We start from the raw sequence: 18653 nt of genomic DNA, 5'->3' as shown, positions 1-18653 counted from the left end.
CCCGGCGGCAGTGGGAGGCCCCATTAGCTAAAGTGGTACCTCAGGTTAAGAACAGTTTCAGGTTAAGAACGGACCTCCAGAACGAATTAAGTTCTTAACCCAAGGTACCACTGCATAAAATATTACGGGGCAAACAGCTCCACATTGATTTTGGAATTGTCTGAAACCTCCAGCAGTGAGGAACCTTTTTGGGCTGAGGGTTGCAGTCACTGGAGACCTTCTAGTGGTTCCATGCCAGTGGTGGGTGGGACCAGAGGCAAAAGTGGGTGCTATAACCCATGCAAATTTTATCTTTGTACAATAGTTGACATTCCAGTCAAAGGTTTTAGCACGCACACCCACACAGCCCTCTTCATTCTCCATCCAGGTATGCAAGAGCCATTGTGACAGTTCAGTGACATGTTCCAGCCAGGCCAAATCCCTTGAAGATTGCAGAGCAGGGCTGGTAGGAGATGGGCTTTGGGAGTGGACGGGTGGCCTTGGGAGAGGGGCAGGGCTGGGGAGTCCTGAGGTGCCAAACAGAGAGGCCTGGAGAGCTACAGTTGTTGCATGGGCCTGAGGTTTCCCAACACACTATGCATTTAAGGCACTATGATGCCACTTGAAACTGTCATGGCTTCCCCCAGAGAATCCTGGGAGCTGTAGCTTGCTAATGATGCTGAGGGTTGCTAGGAGGCCCCTTTCCCTTCCCAGAGCTAGAATTATCAGGTTTAACAACCAGATAGGTTTAACAATCTTTCTTCACAGAAAACTTCTGGAATTGGAGCTCTGTGAGGGGAATAGAGGTATCCTAAAAACTCTTAGCAAACTAAAGCTCCCACAATTCATTGGGGGAGCCATGACTGTTTAAAGTGGTACCACAGTGCTTTAAATGTGTGGTGTGGATGTGGCAAGTCAGTCAGTTGCTAGGCAACCTTTGGAGCTCGCAGCATAAAATTATCAGCATCCAGTTGCCCTTCAGTGTTACAAGTTACTTTAGTTACTAGCATGCTGGTTAACTGATGCTTGTGCCTACTCAGGGCTGTTTGATATTTGGCACCAGGTCAGGTTTGTATCATAGAGGAAGGGAAGCTTTAACCTTTTGCCCCTGCCACAAACTGAATCAAAATTTCCTCCTCTCCCCCCCCCCACCTGTTATTTGCAAGTTAGATACATCCCTTAATATACAAACTGTTCCTAACTGCAAAATGGCTACCCATATGGATTCATTTTATTTTTGGACAGAGTCTTCCACTCTCTCCCCCAGTGTACCCTCCCCACATCTTGAGCAAGCTCCATCCTGTCCATCTATGTAAATCTTACAGCAGGAATCTCAACCATTTCTGTCTCTCTTCTGCATTTGTTAATTAAATCGCTCGGTCTTTTCTTTTCTTTTTCTTTTTTTCATTTCCCCCACCAGTTTTAAGCGCTGCTGCGTGTGAGGCCCTTGTTGTCAAATGTAGAGAAGGAGGAGGGACGGGTAAATGTGGAGAGCTGGGATAAATGCAGACCCCTTTTGTGGCTTTTAATGGTCTGCACAAATAACTGCAAAATATGTCCATGGGACTAACACAAGGTGAGCTTTAAACATAAAGATTCTTCCCCCCTCACACAACAGCAGTGATTTGTGAAATCATCTGTCATGTGGCATCATCAATGTGCATGGTGTGTAACAGAATACAATAGGAGAGGCCCCTACCCCAAGGAGCTTACAGTATGGCATTTGATGCTTGGGAAACAATAGAAGGCGGGGAGGTAAGTGGACACGAGGCAAAGGGGAAAGCAATAGGCAGTTGTTTCAGCTCTGTGTTCTCGGGTTTACTTCAGGCTGCAATTCAGCAAGGCATGCCTGCACACTTTGTGCTTCTGAGTAGAGCAGTCCTAACGTTCTGCTGCCACCACTGAGACTCTGTGGAGTGGCTGAAATACCACCACATCCACAGCCCAGCTGCTCATGGAGGCAGCAGGGGTAGGTGGGTAGGGCAGGTAGATAGCACTAATTTCAGGCTGGGCCCAGATCAGGCCCTCTGTCTGCCAGCAGTGGCAGTGAGAACAGCTTGGGATCCAGTGGATCTCAGGCCAGCTCAGCCCTGCTGTTGGGTTGTCCTGTTGTAGGGACCAAGCAGCCTCCACTGGCAGGGATAGCACTTTTATTGGGTGGGAGACTGCAGTCGAAGCTCCCGCTTGCCTGTCTGGTGGCAGGCCAGTTGACCTGGCTGGAGAGAGCGGAGAGATGGATACCTTTGTTCAATCAAAAAACCCTGACAACCTTGTTTAAGGGGGGACTGGATTGCAGCTAGGCAGTGAGCAGTACTCTGTTTGAGATGCATCCTAACAAGGCTTCTGTATCAAAGAAATAAATACCTAATGATTTCAGGCTGCACATATAAGCAACTATGATATTAGTCATCCCTTTGCTTTTTGGAAATGTGTTTGCAGATCATTACACCCAACTGAAACACCAAAATGTGAATAAGGCAGGCTCATTTATGAGGTTCCTACTACTCTGTGGGAACAAATAGACAGCTAAACTAATAGAAGACATGGAGAAGGATGGAGAAGCACCTCCTGGTACTGTTCTATTTTCACATCTGGAAGACAAAATGTTTATCATCATTATAGTCAGAAAATTCCACAGCTTAACATCTCAAGACCGGCGTTCCTGTGCCTTGGGCAATCTCTGTTCTTTCGTTGGAAAAGTGAGAGAAAGATGAAGAACTACAGTGGAAAACTTGACTGCCTAGAAGCAAATGTCTCAAAGACCATCAAGCCACCGCCAAGGTCTCTGTTTCTGCAGGAGAGCCACCTTGCAGACCCTGACGGTGTTATCCCCATGGCTTTTAATTTTCCACTTTGGATGACTTGATTAATCTCTCAGCTGGTCATCCTTGGACACAAACTGTGCAGAGATCAGCAAAGATTGTCTTAGTCTGTTAATACTGAAAAGTTTCTAGATATTAATTATGCTCCTCAGAACCAGCTCTGCTGGACTCCAAAAGCTCACCCTACTGCTTTTCAGCCCCTTTCTTTCTTTCTTTCTTTCTTTCTTTCTTTCTTTCTTTCCCTTCCTCCCTTATTTCTTAAGTCACCCCTTCAGGAAGTTAATAAACAATTCTATTTGGAAAGAATTGTCCAATATTTTCAGAAGTCAAGCCATCCAGGCAAAGCCTGCAGATGCCAAGTAGATGAAACCTCCACTTTTGAAAGGAAGGCAGAACAGGGAGGAATAAAAATGCAAGAAATCACAAGCCAAGCACAGTTGCTGGTTCCCTTGATGTAGTTCCTTCAGCTACTACCAGGAGCAACATGGATGCAGTCAATACCATACAAGAGGAACTTCCAAACTGTGGCTAGCAAGGCATGAACCGGCTAACAGCCCCTCCTGTAACAGTGGTGGGAATATATAGAAGATGGAGTACAGTACTTTTCTATGCACTGTGAAACTTCATTCATTCATTCATTCATTCACTGCATTTCATAAATTACAGAATTGTAGAGTTGGAAGGGACCATGAGAGCCATCTAGTCCAACCCCCTACAATGAAGGAATGTTTTGTCCAACATGGGGCTCGAACCTATAACCCTGAGATTAAGAGTCTCAGTCTCTACTAACTGAGCTATTCATTTCTCATCTGTTTCTCCAAGGACCTCAAGATGGCAGGCATGGTTCCCCTCCTGCTCATGTAATCTCCACAACAGCCCTGTAAAGTAAGTTAGGCTCACAGGCAGTGATTGGCCCAGTGTCACCCAGCAAGCTCCATGGCCGAGTGGGGATTTCAACCCTGGTCTCCTAAATCCTAGTCTGACACTCTAACCACTACATCACCACTAGGGCTTATCATGACCTAATGGATTGACAGAGTCATGTATTGGTTATCATAGAGATCCATGGGTAGGTGGACTGATAATAATAATAATAATAATAATAATAATAATAATAATAATAATAATAATTTATTTGTACCCCGCCCATCTGGCAGGGTTTCCCCAGCCACTCTGGGCGGCTTCCACAGAAACCAAAAATACACTAAAATATCACACATTAAAAACTTCCCTGAACAGGGCTGCCTTAAGATGTCTTCTGAATGTCAGGTAGTTGTTTATCGCTTTGACATCTGATGGGAGGGCGTTCCATAGGGTGGGCGCCACTACCGAGAAGGCCCTCTGCCTGGTTCCCTGTAGCTTTGCTTCTCGCAATGAGGGAACCGCCAGAAGGCCCTCGGCACTGGACCTCAGCGTCCGGGCAGAACGATGGGGCTGGAGATGCTCCTTCAGGTATACTGGGCCGAGGCCGATTAGAGCAGGATTTCCCAAACTTGGGTCTCCAGCTGTTTTTGGACTACAGTTCTCATCATCTGACCGCTGTCCTGCTAGCTAGGAATGATGGGAGTTCTAGTCCAAAAATAGTTGGATCCTCACGTTTGGAAAACCCTGGATTAGAGTGTGGGATCTGGTAATTTTTTGATATGTCAGGGGTCTAGCCAGATGGTGGACACTGGGACATCAGGGTGGAGGGAGTCAATAAATCCCCCCTCTCCCAAAAACCCACACATTCCGGACTCAAAATGACTATTTTGGTTTTTTAGCAAGATAGTTTGAATTGGAAGCCCCAAAAACATATTCCACCCCATACACTTCTACAATAAGACAGAAGGCTTTTTGTATTTCAGCATGCGTTTGGCTGGACGATTAAGGTGTCTGCTGCTGTGGTTTGTTTTATAGAACTGTATTTTCTTATATTCCTTATTACTCTTGATAGCCTTCTATTGCTATCTACTATCCCTCCCTCCCCTGTGTTATTTTTCTTCATTGCTTGCCATAGTTAAGATTGAAGCACTTTCTCCTGTAGTGCAAATACCTTGGAACTGCAGTGAAAGTTCTCCACGCTATTATTAGGAAGTTGAGAGACCTCTCACTTTACACTAAAGTTGTAAAAGTGGTCATAATAGATGTTGAGTCCATTTGTCTGGATTGTCCAGCATGATTTGTAATCCTTTGGCAGGAATTGTTATTATATAAAATGGTTGTGTAAATCTGTTCCATGACTTAGGGAAATAAGAAATGTAAAAATATGTCCAGCTTCTTAGTTCTTGACAGAAGCCCAGGAACAAAATTAGTTTAGGGGGCATTTTCTCAGCTGGCCTTGCATCCAGACCGCAGTATGAATCTACAAATCTGTGCCAGTTCTGCCTGTGGGGTGACTCCATGCCCATAGATAGAGAAGTGCATGGGCAGTTTTATTGACCTGAACCATTTTTTATTCTTTTGATGTAATTCTCAAGTGCAGCCAAAAGATCCAAGCAGTGTAGTCCAGTCTAGAACCCATCAGAGGGGTCCTGGTAGCCCCTAATTTTAGGGAACAGGGTTTCTGTTTTTGGAAATCTGACCATGTCCCAGTACGTGGGGTATTTCACACCATCCGACCACATTGCTGTCACCACTCAAGTCTTGTGACTGTCATCTTAGAGCATATTTCTTATTTGCTGTTTTTGCTGCTGCAAACTTTGTAGAACGATGCTACAAGAAATGGAAGTGTGGAGCAAACAAACTTTGTTTAATCCTCCCCCAACTCATGACTGCTTATATAATAGAATTTATAAAAGCAGAAAATGACTACTAACAGCTGATTTGTTTGTTACTTCAGAATTGCTTGCACTGTTTCCAATCTGGGTCAAAACTTTGTACGATTCCCAGATTAGCTTGAAAAGATCAAGCTAATTTATTCAGGATGGCCATATCCACAATCTGATGTACTATTCTCTTGAGCCTAGGTATATGATTTGTTTTCCAATACTTTGTGCAAACAATTCTAGCTGTCATGATCATATAAAAGTGGAGAGTCTCTTTATCCCTTTGCCACCTGTCTTTTATCATACATTTGCAACAATACCTTGGAGTCAAGGGAAATTTCTTATTAACTTTTTTGTTTATTGCTGTTAGAATTTATTTCCAGGAATCCATTTGGTTTGTTTACATCACCACCAACAGAGGTGTCACATTTTCAACAGCTGTCAGAATAAGCATGCAAAGTCTTCAGTTTCTTACTGGAGTTCTATACCATTGTACCATAAGTGTTTCCCCCCTACATGTGGTGGCCATTTCACATAGGTTCAGTGTGACCTGGGAAGGCGTTAAGTGTATGTATGTGCTGTTGAGCACCCTGATGTATCTTTAATAATGAACTTACTCAACCACTATCCACAGCCATCTTGCTTGAGGCAATATTGCAACGGAGCTACCCTTGGATTCTTGTGGTTTCATTCCTGGTGGAAATGGGAAAACAATGTCCCTCCAGCTCCCTCCAGTCCCAGCTAGCATGGCCTCTGGGAAAGGATGATGGGAACTGTAGTCTATCAACATCTGGAGGGCCACAGATGAGTCTTTGAAACATGTGGGATTGGGTGGGGCTTGGCAGCACACTCTGGCTGCCCCCTCACATGAGTGCTATCACGCACAGAAATGAAACAACCAAACAGGGCTAGTGAATCGTAAGAAGGACTCTGTGAGATCAGACCAAAGATCTATCCAGTTCAGCATTCTTTTCTCACAGTTGCCAATTGGGAACGCACCATCTAGACATAGGCACAATAGCATTCCTTCTCAGGCAACAGGAAATTCTGAACCGTCTGCTTGGAGTGCCAGTAAGTCTGTCACAAAATTTTGTATCTAATCTACTTTACTAAACAAGGGGATTGCTGTAAATAATTTTCACTTCTTGCAGTTCTGTTGGCGTTGCATGTAATGGAACAAAATGAAACACAACGACCCCAAATCTCATCTTTGTCTTAGCTAAACCTCCCTGGAATATAGATGATTTCCTCTGACACATCCTTTTACTATTACAGAAAGTAAGATTAAGGATAATTTATGTTCATTTTTGAAATAAGTAAAACTCGTCTGTAAAATTGTAGATGCCTCTGAATGTACCTCAAGGAATGTGACACCAGCAGTTATATAATTTTATTGCTGATGTTAACTCTGTGACAAACTCTCAGCTACAGTTTGTAGAGAACGTCAGAAAATGAACCTTATGAATTTTAATGTCTTTTAACTTTGGACATTGATGTATGTTTTGTACAGCTGCACTCTTCTTTGTGCTGACATAAATAAAAGGTATCCTTAATCAAACATTTAAAGAGTGTTGTATTTTCAGAATGTTATTTTTTAAAGAAAAAATCAGCTAGAGGTTGCAATCAGCCATAAATATTTAGTGTGCCTGCTCTAATCTCAATCATTTAAAAAAATATCAAAGAGGCCAACTAAAAATGCTTGTATGTCTGGCTGGCAGGTCAGAACTGGTGTGAAAGCAACTCTTGAAAGCTGAACATAATGAAAGCAAATTGCATCTTCCCAGCTAGTAGGTAAGTCTCCCTAACGATAATGCTCAAACTGCTTAGAGGTTATTCAGACAACTGAATTGGACTGTTGAGAATTTGAGCAGAGTACATCCATTCTGATTTCTATACAAGGTGAAGTGGTCATAGCGAGCTTACAACTTCACTGACATTTTTTGCTCAAGTGACCTTTGGGAACTCTTTGATAACATGATAAATGATCTGCAAACCAGGTTTTAAAAAACCCCAAAAGCACAAAGCTACTGCTTTACCACATGCCAAACTCAGCACAGTCCCATGCACTCAACATGCCCATTTTACCAAGTGAATTATCTCTTTTAAGTTGGAGTAAGTCATGTGCTTCTTTGAAGTAAGTGGCCGGAGAACTGTAGGTGTGGGCTGCATATGGGTTTGTGGTATTTTTTGCACCTAAAAAATGAAAAGGACATTATAGAGTATTCCCCTCACAACAAGAGGCTTCTCCATGAACACACCACTCAACGGTATTTGACGTTTCCCTAAACAGAAGATGTAAGCCTACTAAATATAGACTGCAATTCTATGCATTCCTTCTTGAACCGAACAGGACTTAAAAAGGTAAAGGGTCCCCTGAACATTAGGTCCAGTCGTGACCGACTCTGGGGTTGCGGCGCTCGTCTCGCTTTATTGGCTGAGGGAGCCAGCGTACAGCTTCCGGGTCATGTGGCCAGACTAAGCCGCTTCTGGCGAACCAGAGCAGCACATGGAAACGCCGTTTACCTTCCCACCAGAGCTTACCTTCCCACCAGAGCGGTACCTATTTATCTACTTGCACTTTGACGTGCTTTCGAACTGCTAGGTTGGCAGGAGCAGGGACTGAGCAACGGGAGCTCACCCCGTCGCGGGGATTCGAACTGCCAGCCTTCTGATCGGCATGTCCTAGGCTCTGTGGTTTAACCCACAGCGCCACCCGCATCCCTGAATAGGACTTACTTCTGCATAAATGTGAAAGGTAATCTGAGCCTTTCTTAATCTTATGTGAATTTACAATCTGCCCTTAAACTTATTGTTGGTTAAGATGCTGCTGTCTCGTGAAATAAATGAATAAAAACAAGTAGGACTCTGGGAAAAGAATCATAGAGGGAAGGGGCAGGTTCCAGGGTAGCTGGGAAGGGGTTCTGAGACTCTTGACTCCCATTTTGTTGGTATCCTTTTGTCTCGAAAGACAATGGGGTGGACCTCTGGGGGCAACATCCAACCTATCCTGTACTTTGTTACAAATTACGACTGTTTGATGCGTTGTTTCTCAATCTGACTGGAGTTCTTAAGCTGCTCCTAATGCATCTCTAGCTAAGGAGTAAACAACTTTGCACAGGGTAAAGATATCCTGGCTGGTCAACACTTCTTGGGGTGAACCCAAACAGAAACTAATCTGACATTAACAAAGCTGTTCTGATGTGAACAGCTGGAGAAGAAAGAATTGTACAATGCCTGAGCTAAGAAGAATAACTGCACTGTAAGGTGGTAATGTGAGCAGACCCTAAGACCCCAAGAGAATAGCAAGAAGGTAGACTGGACCCACCGTTTAAAATAAGTAGATAATGGACCACACCAAATTTTCCAGGGAGGGGAGAAAGGCTCTCAAAGTGTCATCTTGGCCCAAGAGGGCTCCTTTCACAGCCAGATATTTTTCAAGTCCCATTTTAGGCCTCTGTTAAACTCCTAATAAGTATTTGTGCACAACTTCCTTGGCTGGAAATTAAAAAAAGAAAAAGAAAAAAAAGACCCTCTATAGGACCGAGCAGCATGGGTTGTTCCTCTCCTTGTTCATTTACAGCATGACATTTTCAGACTGAAATGGAAACTTTTAAAGGATTTTAAACTAGATTTTTCAATTGTTATTTTAATAAACATTTTAAAATATCTAATATAGGAAGCTGAAAGATGCTATAAGTCATTGGGATTTTAAGTAAGGGAAGGGGTGTAAGCCATGTAATTTTTCCCCCTTCCAAGAAAGACTCGTTCTTGCAGTTTCTCTATATGGCATTTTAATTTAGGTGTCTTTTTGTGTAGTTTCAAAGAAACTGCTTTCATCTAAAGATAAGGCAAAGAAGAAAAGTGTATTCATTGAACAAGCATCCAATTCTTGTTATTACTAGAAAGGAAGCATTATCAAAATCTAACTTGGAAAAAAGGAGTAAACAAAGATATAAGAACAGTAAATTTGCTTACATTTTCAGTGATGAAACAAACAGTGAAGCTTATGAAAGAATAAAAGAGACATAATCAGCATTATCATGTAGGTAAGACAAATGAAATAAAGGATAAAAGCTTTCCTTTCTTCTCTGCGTTTGATAATGTGAAGAGGAATTTTCAGATATCCTTGACAATTTTCCTCCTAATTAAAAAAAGTAATAGAAATGAAACAGATGGAGCCAATTTTCATAGTTGAGATGGAAGCTAAGGAGGTGATATTAATTTATGTAGGGACATCGTTTCAATGGATGTGTACTTTGCATAACTTGGCTTACGTAAACTTTTTGATACAGGGCTGCTATTCTTTTAAAGAGCTTGTGCGCACAACTGAAAAGCATTCCTAAATATGCTGTGAGCTCAATGCAAAATTGGCATTTCCTTATTCCATGATGATATAACATAAACCCTACAGACTGTATCAGAGGCAAAAACAGATCTGGCTACATGATTATTTTTATTAGATACAGGAGGGTTATTTCTGTCCCTTTACAACTATGTAGGTAAAGGTGGCGTAATATTAAAGTTTGGGCTTCTCTTCTCCAGCCCCAATCTTCCAGGTTGGAAAGTTTTCAGTGGTGCTACTCAGCAGATGGAAGAAACTGTAGATAAAAGGACCAGGAAAAGTCTGCTGCCTCTATAGCAGGCATGAAGAACCTTTGGCTCTCCAGAAGTTGTTGGACTACAACTCCCATCATTCCTAGCCACTGACCATCTTGGTGGGGCTGATGGGACAGCAACATCTGGAGGGTTAAAGGTTCTCCATGCCTGCACTTTAGTTTTAGAGCAGGATGGGAAATCTGTGACTCTCCAAATGTGGTTGGGATCCAACTCACATTTCTTATTTTCTTTAAGTTCCCTCAAGGGAAAAGTCTCTCTGCAAAGCTAGGACGTGTGCCTCCTTCCACATGCTTTCAAAATGGAAAAGCCATAGAAAATAGTGTTACATGATCACTTGACATTGTTTCCAAGGACTGTGGAAAATTTGGCTTCAAGCTGTCAATGTGCAGCTTTTTCTCTCTCTCCCCTGTATAGCCAACAGAAAGAATGTTATAAGATCGCATGGCACCATTTCCAGGAAGGTTTCTGGGGTAGTTTTCAAAGTGTGTGGCATGTCACAAACTACTTATGAACCTCCCTCAGCTTTAAAAGTTGTTTGCCATACAAAATATATTCAAGGGAGTGGCAGAACGTCAGGTTGAGAAATAACAACAAAACCAAATGTTCTCTTAGATGCACACAGTGATTGATTTTGGATTGGATTGGGATATAGTGAGAAGAGGTGCATAACTGATAAATGCTCTTTCTTCTTATATGTTTAAATATGTATTGCAGTGTTGAGAGAAGATATTACACTTGTTGGGAATTGTTGTATAAAATGCTATGGTGTTAAAGATATGTGTTAGAGATATATGTCCTATTCCTGCCTGATTTGTAATGGATTGTGTATATATGTGCAAACTCTTGTGCCTAATCTGGATGTAGTGGAGAGGAAATGACGGCAGGGGAGATAAAAGATCATTGAGGACTCCACTGGGTTTTGGACATGGAAATGACCAACCTGCTCCATCTGCCCAGAAATAATGATAATGTGGACTTCTGAAGGTTCAAACAGTGACTAATGTAAGCTGCATCATTATGATAGTAGGGGATAGTTGGCATACTGCAGAGGAGGACAAAGGTAGAGTTTGACGCTACAGGCTTTATAATTAAAAGGACATAAGGAATGATTTATTAAGGCCAATGAGATGACAAAGGAAGGGAGGAAATCAGCAGTATAGAAAGTCAAAACAAGGATACAAAGTGTGGTAATTGAGCACAATGGAGAGATGATGATGGATCTCCATCTCTTACTGTGTGATAGCATCAAAACCAAGTTGTCCATCAACTTCATCTCATTACCAACCCAATATTTGAGTTTCCACTTAATATGTTAGGCAAACATAACACTAAACCTATAATTAAAATTACAATGCATGTATGTTTACAGAATTTCTCAGAGATGGATTTAAGGGAGCACGATCAGTTCGGTCACACTGGGTGCAGAGCCTTAGGGGCACCTCCAGGAATGCTACAAGTATTACTTAGAACGGAGTGTGAGAGGCAACAATGCGCACATGCTGAATTTTGGCATTGTGCAGGGTGCTGCTAAAATTTGAGTCTCACCTTGGAGTTCCTCCAAACCCTTATTCACTATAAGGAATTCATGGTTTCCAGATATTTGCCACCCGCTAGCCTAGTTAGAGCACGTGAATTCAAAATAATCTAAGCCATCCTCAGGCCTAGAAGTAAATAAGTCAAGGGTCAGGTCTGTGGCAAGGAGCACTCCATCCTATCATGTAATCAGGGTTCTGAAATGCCAGTGGGGGTGTGGTAGGGGCAAGCTGTGGCCCTACTTAGATGGCATTCATGGTGGCTGCCAACTGCATTAACTGACCTCTTAGATTATGGTTTTAAGCCAGGCCAGCAACTCCTTCCAACACATCTTGTGTGATCAGCAGCTGGATGAGGTTGGGGTTGCTTTAATCTGTCCTGTGCACACCCAGCCGCTGAGGAATAACAGCCAATAGTTAATTCTCTGTTGACAGAAGTGTGATGGAGTCTTTATGGAGTCATGTGTTCTGTAACTTGCTGGAACTGTGAGAAGCTGGAACCACATTGTGATGCATTCACATATTGTACAACAGAGAGGGGGAGAGGAATATCCCTAATTTGCCAAAGCCAACTTCAGGAAGTGCCAATTTGAAACCAAAGAAGAATTAGTGAGTTTTAGTCAGAAATGTGTTGTTCTGCGTGCATCCTGTGATGCGCCCTTAAGAACAGGATAGATAGTAATAGTCTGCAGACCCATAGCCGCTAGCCCCAAAGCTCTAGCAAAGGGGTTAGCAAAGTTTTTCAACAGGGGGCCGGTCCACTGTCCCTCAGACTTTGTGGGGGGCCGGACTATATTTTGGGAAGAAAAAAAAACAGATTCCTATGCCCCACAAATAACCCAGAGATGCATTTTAAATAAAAGGGCATATTCTACTCATGTAAAAACATGCTGATTCCTGGACCGTCCACGGGCCAGATTTAGAAGGCGATTGGGCTGGATCCAGCCCCCAGGCCTCAGTTAGCCTATCCAATGCTTTGTGCCAGCTTCTGCTAGTGCACCAGCTTAGCTGAATCTGGCCCTAGGCTGTTTTTTATTTTTTTGTATTTTAGATATTCAGATATTTCAGAGATATCCTTTGTGTGCCTACTCAGAAGTAAGCCCCATTGAAATCAATGGGAATTACTCCCAAGTGTGTATAGGACTGCAGCATTAAACTACCATTATGTTTATCTATATTGAAAAAGTGTTAAGCATCATATATACAAGGCCTGCGTTTTGTTTTTTTTTAAGTTGTAGCTCTTTTCAAGATCTAAAGGAAGTTATAAAGATATTATGTTTCTACATAGACCCAAACCTAAGGATTAGCAAGCAAAGACATCAAGAAAAAGAGCGTCTGAAGTAGAAGATCTGAAGGTGGTTCTATGGCCAGAAGACATCATCTACTACAGTCTGTGCTGCATAGGGATTATATATATATATATATATATATATATATATATATATATACACACACACACCCTCAATTTTGAAATCTCTTTGACCAGGGTATCATAGTAGGGCTAAGCGATTATTTAGATGCACACCAAATTTTGGTGAAGGGAAATGGGGATTAATCCCTACATTGCAGCATATAATTTTGTGCTGGCACTTTAATATGCATTAAATACATTTCACGCATGCTATGCTTATTTACTTCTGATGGTCCTTTGAAGCACACTAGAAAGAACAAAATATTATTAGCAGGTTGCAGTACAGTAATGGTGAAATGGGAGGTTTCCTGCAAGTACATTTAATGCCTTACAGATTCTTATTTTATCAGCTTACTTGTAAAGTACACAATCTGAAATTATTCTCCGCCACACCATTTCTTTCAAATCTCTTTCACACCTGTCTGCTATTTTATTTGAGCTTGAAAATGTTCCTGATGATATCATGCTCCTCTGATTTCGCTGTTGTAATTATAATAGTATGTTTTATTTGTAAAAGAAATGTAGCAGGACTGCTGCGGTACCCGTAGCCCTTCAAGTTTTGTTGGACTCTCAACACTGATCCGGCCCATGACCAGTGGTAATGACAGAATGATAGAATCATAGAGCTGGAAAGGATCCCATGGATCATCTGATCCAACTCCTTGCAGTGCAGGAATATGCACCCTTACGGGGATCAAATCTTGGCATTGTCAGCACCATGCTCTAACCAACTGAGCTAACTAATGCATGATGGGAGTGATAGTCCAACAACATTTAGAGGGCACCAGGTTCACCATTCCTGCTATGTATAAACACAAACACTGAATGCAAAATATTTCTGGGGTGGGTGCACTATTTAGACCAGGCATCCCCAAACTCGGTCCTCCAGCTATTTTGGGACTACAATTCCCATCATCCCTGACCACTGGTCCTGTTAGCTAGGGATGATGGGAGTTGTAGTCCCAAAACAGCTGGAGGGCTGAGTTTGGGGGGTGCCAGATTTAGACAGTGATATATATTTCTCCATTTCCTTCATAATATGATAAGCCTTGTTGTGTTTGAAGGCTCTCCTGCTCATTCTGCTGCAAGGTTCCTTTCCTAACAGCATCACTGAATGTAAAAGTTATTGCTTACTCGGAAATTGCTGAAATGGTGAACCCCAGCCATTTATTTGGGCTCTGGATAAGGATCACAGGCTGCAATCATGAAAATACTTACTTGAACACCACCTGTGAAATCTAAAGTGATTTGGCTGGCAATGCTCTACCTACTTGCCTGGGAGTAAGTCCCACTAGATTCATTTGGCCTTACTTCCGATTAGACAAATATACGATTGAGCTGTCAGGTAACCAGGTTAGTAAAGAAAAAGAAGAACCTAACTTGCTAGTTATGTGGATGTGACCCAGTAGCCTGTTCTTCAAAATAAAAGCTGAACCCTAAAAACTAAAATAAAATGGTGCTTTGTGCCAGAACATAGTTGCAAAATCTGTTCCTAATCCTAGGACTGAGTCCAAGAACATCTGAAGAAAAATGCTTCTAGGCATGCATATGTAAAATGCATCTTATTTTGCTTGCTGCTAAGCAATTGCAGTTTATTTCCTACCTGTATACTAGGGTAACACTGGCATGGGATTGGTAGGGGGGAAAGCAATGAGGGATTACAGATAATATGTTGCTTTTGATTCCATATAAAGGTAAAGGTAAAGGTACCCCTGACAGTTAAGTCCAGTTGCAGATGACTCTGGGATTGCAGTGCTCATTTCACTTTACAGGCTGAGGGTGCAGCCGTTTAACCGCACAGTTTTTCCAGGTCATGTGGCGCAAAGGAACACCGAAACCAGAGCAGCACACAGAAATGCCGTTTACCTTCCTGCTGGAGCAGTACCTATTTATCTACTTGCACTTTGACATGCTTTCAAACTGCTAGGTTGGCAGGAGCAGGGACCAAGCAACGGGAGCTCACCCCGTCGCGGGGATTCGAACCGCTGACCTTCTGATTTCAAGGGGCTCAGTGGTTTAGACCACAGCGCCGCCCGCATCCTTTTTGATTCCATACCTCTGGAAAAAAGCCTATTATTATTATTATTATTATTATTATTATTATTATTATTATTTATACCCCACCCTCCCCAGCCAAGGCTTACAAGCAATAATAAAAACAAGTTGAATGATTACAACATAAAAACAAAATTAAAATACAACATTAAAATATTGAAACATTAAAATATTAAAATGTAGCCTCATCACAGGAGGAGAAGGAAAAAAGAAAGAGAGGGAGGGAATCAAATTGGCTCCAAGCCAAAGGCCAGGCAGAACAACTCTGTCTTACAGGCCCCGCAGAAAGAAATCAGATCCTGCAGGGTCCTGGTCCCATGAGGCAGAGCGTTCCACCAGGAACGAGAAGTTCTGCACAAGCCCCTTGACATGAATGAGTCTGCACAAAATGACTTTTCACCGATTTGTCCCATTGCATTCATTGAGACCCTTCTTGGTGTTTTTATGGTATTAAAAATAGCGTGGTAATGGAGGAGGAGGAAGAATGAAGGGGAACTCCATGACTGTTTTTCCCATCAGAGCAAGGGGTAATTGAGGGACTTTCCTTGGTCCAGCTAGTGAATGAGGCAATAAGTAGCTTTTCAAGTTTGTTTCTGATGCATTAGCATAGAGCAATTAACAGGATAAAGAGAATCATCAAGCAGAGTTTGGATACTTCCTTCTCTTTAACTTCTCGCTATTAGTTTGAATGGCAACACTTCTTGGCAGGGTTGTTTGCACTTCTAATTAAAAGCTAAAGGTTGCATTTCAGCTGATAAAGATCTTCTGTTAAAGCTCAGGGTGTTTTACAAGTTGAACCTCTACAAGTCAGAAGTAAGTACTACTGATTTCAAGGGAGCTTATTCCCAGGAATCCATGCATAGGTTCCTAAGGAATTGGACATTGTGCTATGTCCTGCTGTTCTTGGGATTTGTGGGGAGGGAAGCCTCATTGCACTCCTTGTGCAGGATTTCACTACTGTAGTAGGAGCAGCTCACTGAATGTAGTCTTTTACGTCTATATTAGATTTGTCCAGGTTAACAGTATAGCCTGGCCCAAAATTTCTGGGTATTTCCTTTTTGAGAAATATATTATTTATTTATTTTAATTCTCAAATTTATTAGACAGCTGTGAAACTGGTTGTGAAAGTATATTCTTAGTTAATTGTAACATATAGTTCCAGCTATTTTCTACTGCATCCTGATATTCTGATAACGGGGAAAATGATATAACAACATTTCATTCAGTTATTGTTGTTACCATTGTTTAAAATGGATAGTTTTCTATTTGTTATCAATGTGGAATTAGAAGTGAGGAAGAATGGGGTATTAATTATTGAAAGTTCAATATGTATTTAGGGAGCTAGTCACAGCAAATAATACAGAGCACTCGCATGACTCATAGCAAATTATGTAATCATTTACTTTAAAACTTCGCCAGTTGTGTCACAGTCTGATTGAAGCCAGACCCCTTAAGATCTGATTCCAGTTACTTCCTGGCCTGATTTCTTCTTAAGTGTTAAATGTTTAAATTCTTCCAAAGTTTTGATTGATGTTTTCCATGTTAAGAACATAATGCTTCTGTATTGTAATTGGTTTTTTTCTTCTTCCAGTACTCTGGTGATGAAGACAATGACCAATTGACCATTGAAGAGAATGGTTAAAAAACATACACATACTACTGTATTAAAATTTGCCTGGGATAGATTTTTTGTTATATATGATCATGTGGGCATGGACTTCAGTGAGGCAAAGTCATTTTCACCAGTTGTGGATATAACTCATTGTATCAGATCACATGCCAGTTTTAATTATTTTAAGGAATATACTACCAATTGAGAAATAATTCCAGCTGTTATTGGACCAAATCCAAATTAAGCTGAGAAATGCTCAATGCAGGAGTCAAGTTTGGAAATTGGGATTAGCCAATTTTTGTATTGCCCTACCTTCAGCTGTTGAATCTCCACTCCAAATATCATACACTCTTTAGCTCCTCCTGCTAAACTGTACATATTTTTCAGTCTCCACAGAGCACCACGTGTCATGGTGTCCAATTGATTCTCCATCATGTTATCTCAGAGGGCTATTTCCAGGATAGCTCTCCCCAATTTCTTAATATTTCAGGCCATTCTCTTCACCTTTCCTTTGTATATTCTCACCGTCACATAATTCCGTTCAAATAGCTATATATGGCAAAGGAAAAAGGAGGCTAGGGATATAGGGTGAATTATGGAATGTAAGGCTATGTTGTTATTATATTTATTAAATTTGTATACTGCCCTATACTGGGAGATCTCAGGGCGCCTTTCCCCAGGATGCCTTTGCCCAGTGGCTCTGTGGCCCATACATTGCACCAAAATCCTGGGCAAGGTTTTGCCCAGTATCTTCTCCGTGTGATGTGCTCATGGGAAAAAGCTGTCCCATGAGCCCTTGCTGCAGAAGTGAGGGGAAAGCCTATATAAGGCTGCTTTCTCTGGAGCTGACAGCCATTTTGCTTTGAGAGCTTCCTTCACCAAGGCCTTCACCAAGCAATTTGGGGTCACTGGTTTGGATCGATCCAAACCCAGCAGATCCATTCCATCAAGATGGGGCTTGTGGAATGATGAACTGATCCTGGGATCCAATGCCATGCCAACCCTTGCCCTTGCCCTGTCAATAAAGATTTGGCCAGATTTTATCCCATCACTGTTGTACAGTCTGGTTATTTTGCTGCTCTCATGGGTCACATAATGTGCCTGCCTGGGCAAAAGAATATTCTATCAGTTGCTACAGACATCTTGCAAAAACATGTGGGCGTTTTTACCCAGTCTTTCCCTGACCCATAAGATTGGACCATGTTATTACTGAATTTCTGTTTCTATAATACTGCTTTGCTGTTTTTATGATGCTATTTTATTGCTTTTATGTTGCATTTTTGCACACTGCTCAGAGATTTTTAAATATTAAGCGGTTTAGAAATGTTTTTAAATAAATAAAATAAACAGTGTGAGGCTGAGGTGGCTACTTCATACTGTTTATCGGTTTTTGATGTGATGAGTTTGCAACAAAGGTAATTTCATCCTGGTAGTTAAATGACTTTTATAATAACCTGGGCAATATGTATTAGAAAGTGTGCATTCTTGATGGGAAAATGTACTGCCCAACTATCAACTAAATAAATGGAAAAACATACAATAAACAATAAAGGGGCTACATGGGAAAGATCACCCAGGTATTCCACAGAACAATGACATTCTGAAGGTTTATGCATTGTATTCTGGATCAGAAAACAGACCTGGGTTGTGGGAGAGTGTGATAAAACTCTAAGCAATTCACCAGGGTGCTGAACAGCAGTTAAAAAAAAAAAAAGACCCTCCCAAAGCAAACCAAATTACAGGAAGCACGCAGCAGTGACAAGCATTAATAGTACCATTATCTCGAGATAATGCTGCACTGATAAAATATTTTACCATGGCCAGGGTCATTATTTCCTGGGGAGAGATGGGCCTCGATATGCTACAGTCTATCACGAA

At 41.7% G+C, this 18653-nt stretch overlaps 1 long non-coding RNA gene across 1 annotated transcript; it reads left to right on the top strand.

The window, feature by feature from the left end:
• The first annotated feature begins 705 nt into the window (after positions 1–705).
• LOC310751401 lies at positions 706–3064 on the top strand. Its single transcript, XR_014542465.1, has 3 exons — positions 706–785; positions 1598–1734; positions 2419–3064. It is a non-coding gene; the product is annotated as an uncharacterized lncRNA (long non-coding RNA).
• The last annotated feature ends 15589 nt before the right edge of the window (positions 3065–18653 follow it).

This window comes from Podarcis filfolensis (genome assembly GCF_964270895.1).
Source record: "Podarcis filfolensis genome assembly, chromosome: 1".
NCBI classification, from domain to species: domain Eukaryota; kingdom Metazoa; phylum Chordata; class Lepidosauria; order Squamata; family Lacertidae; genus Podarcis; species Podarcis filfolensis.
This window is presented reverse-complemented; position numbering and strand designations above follow the sequence as displayed.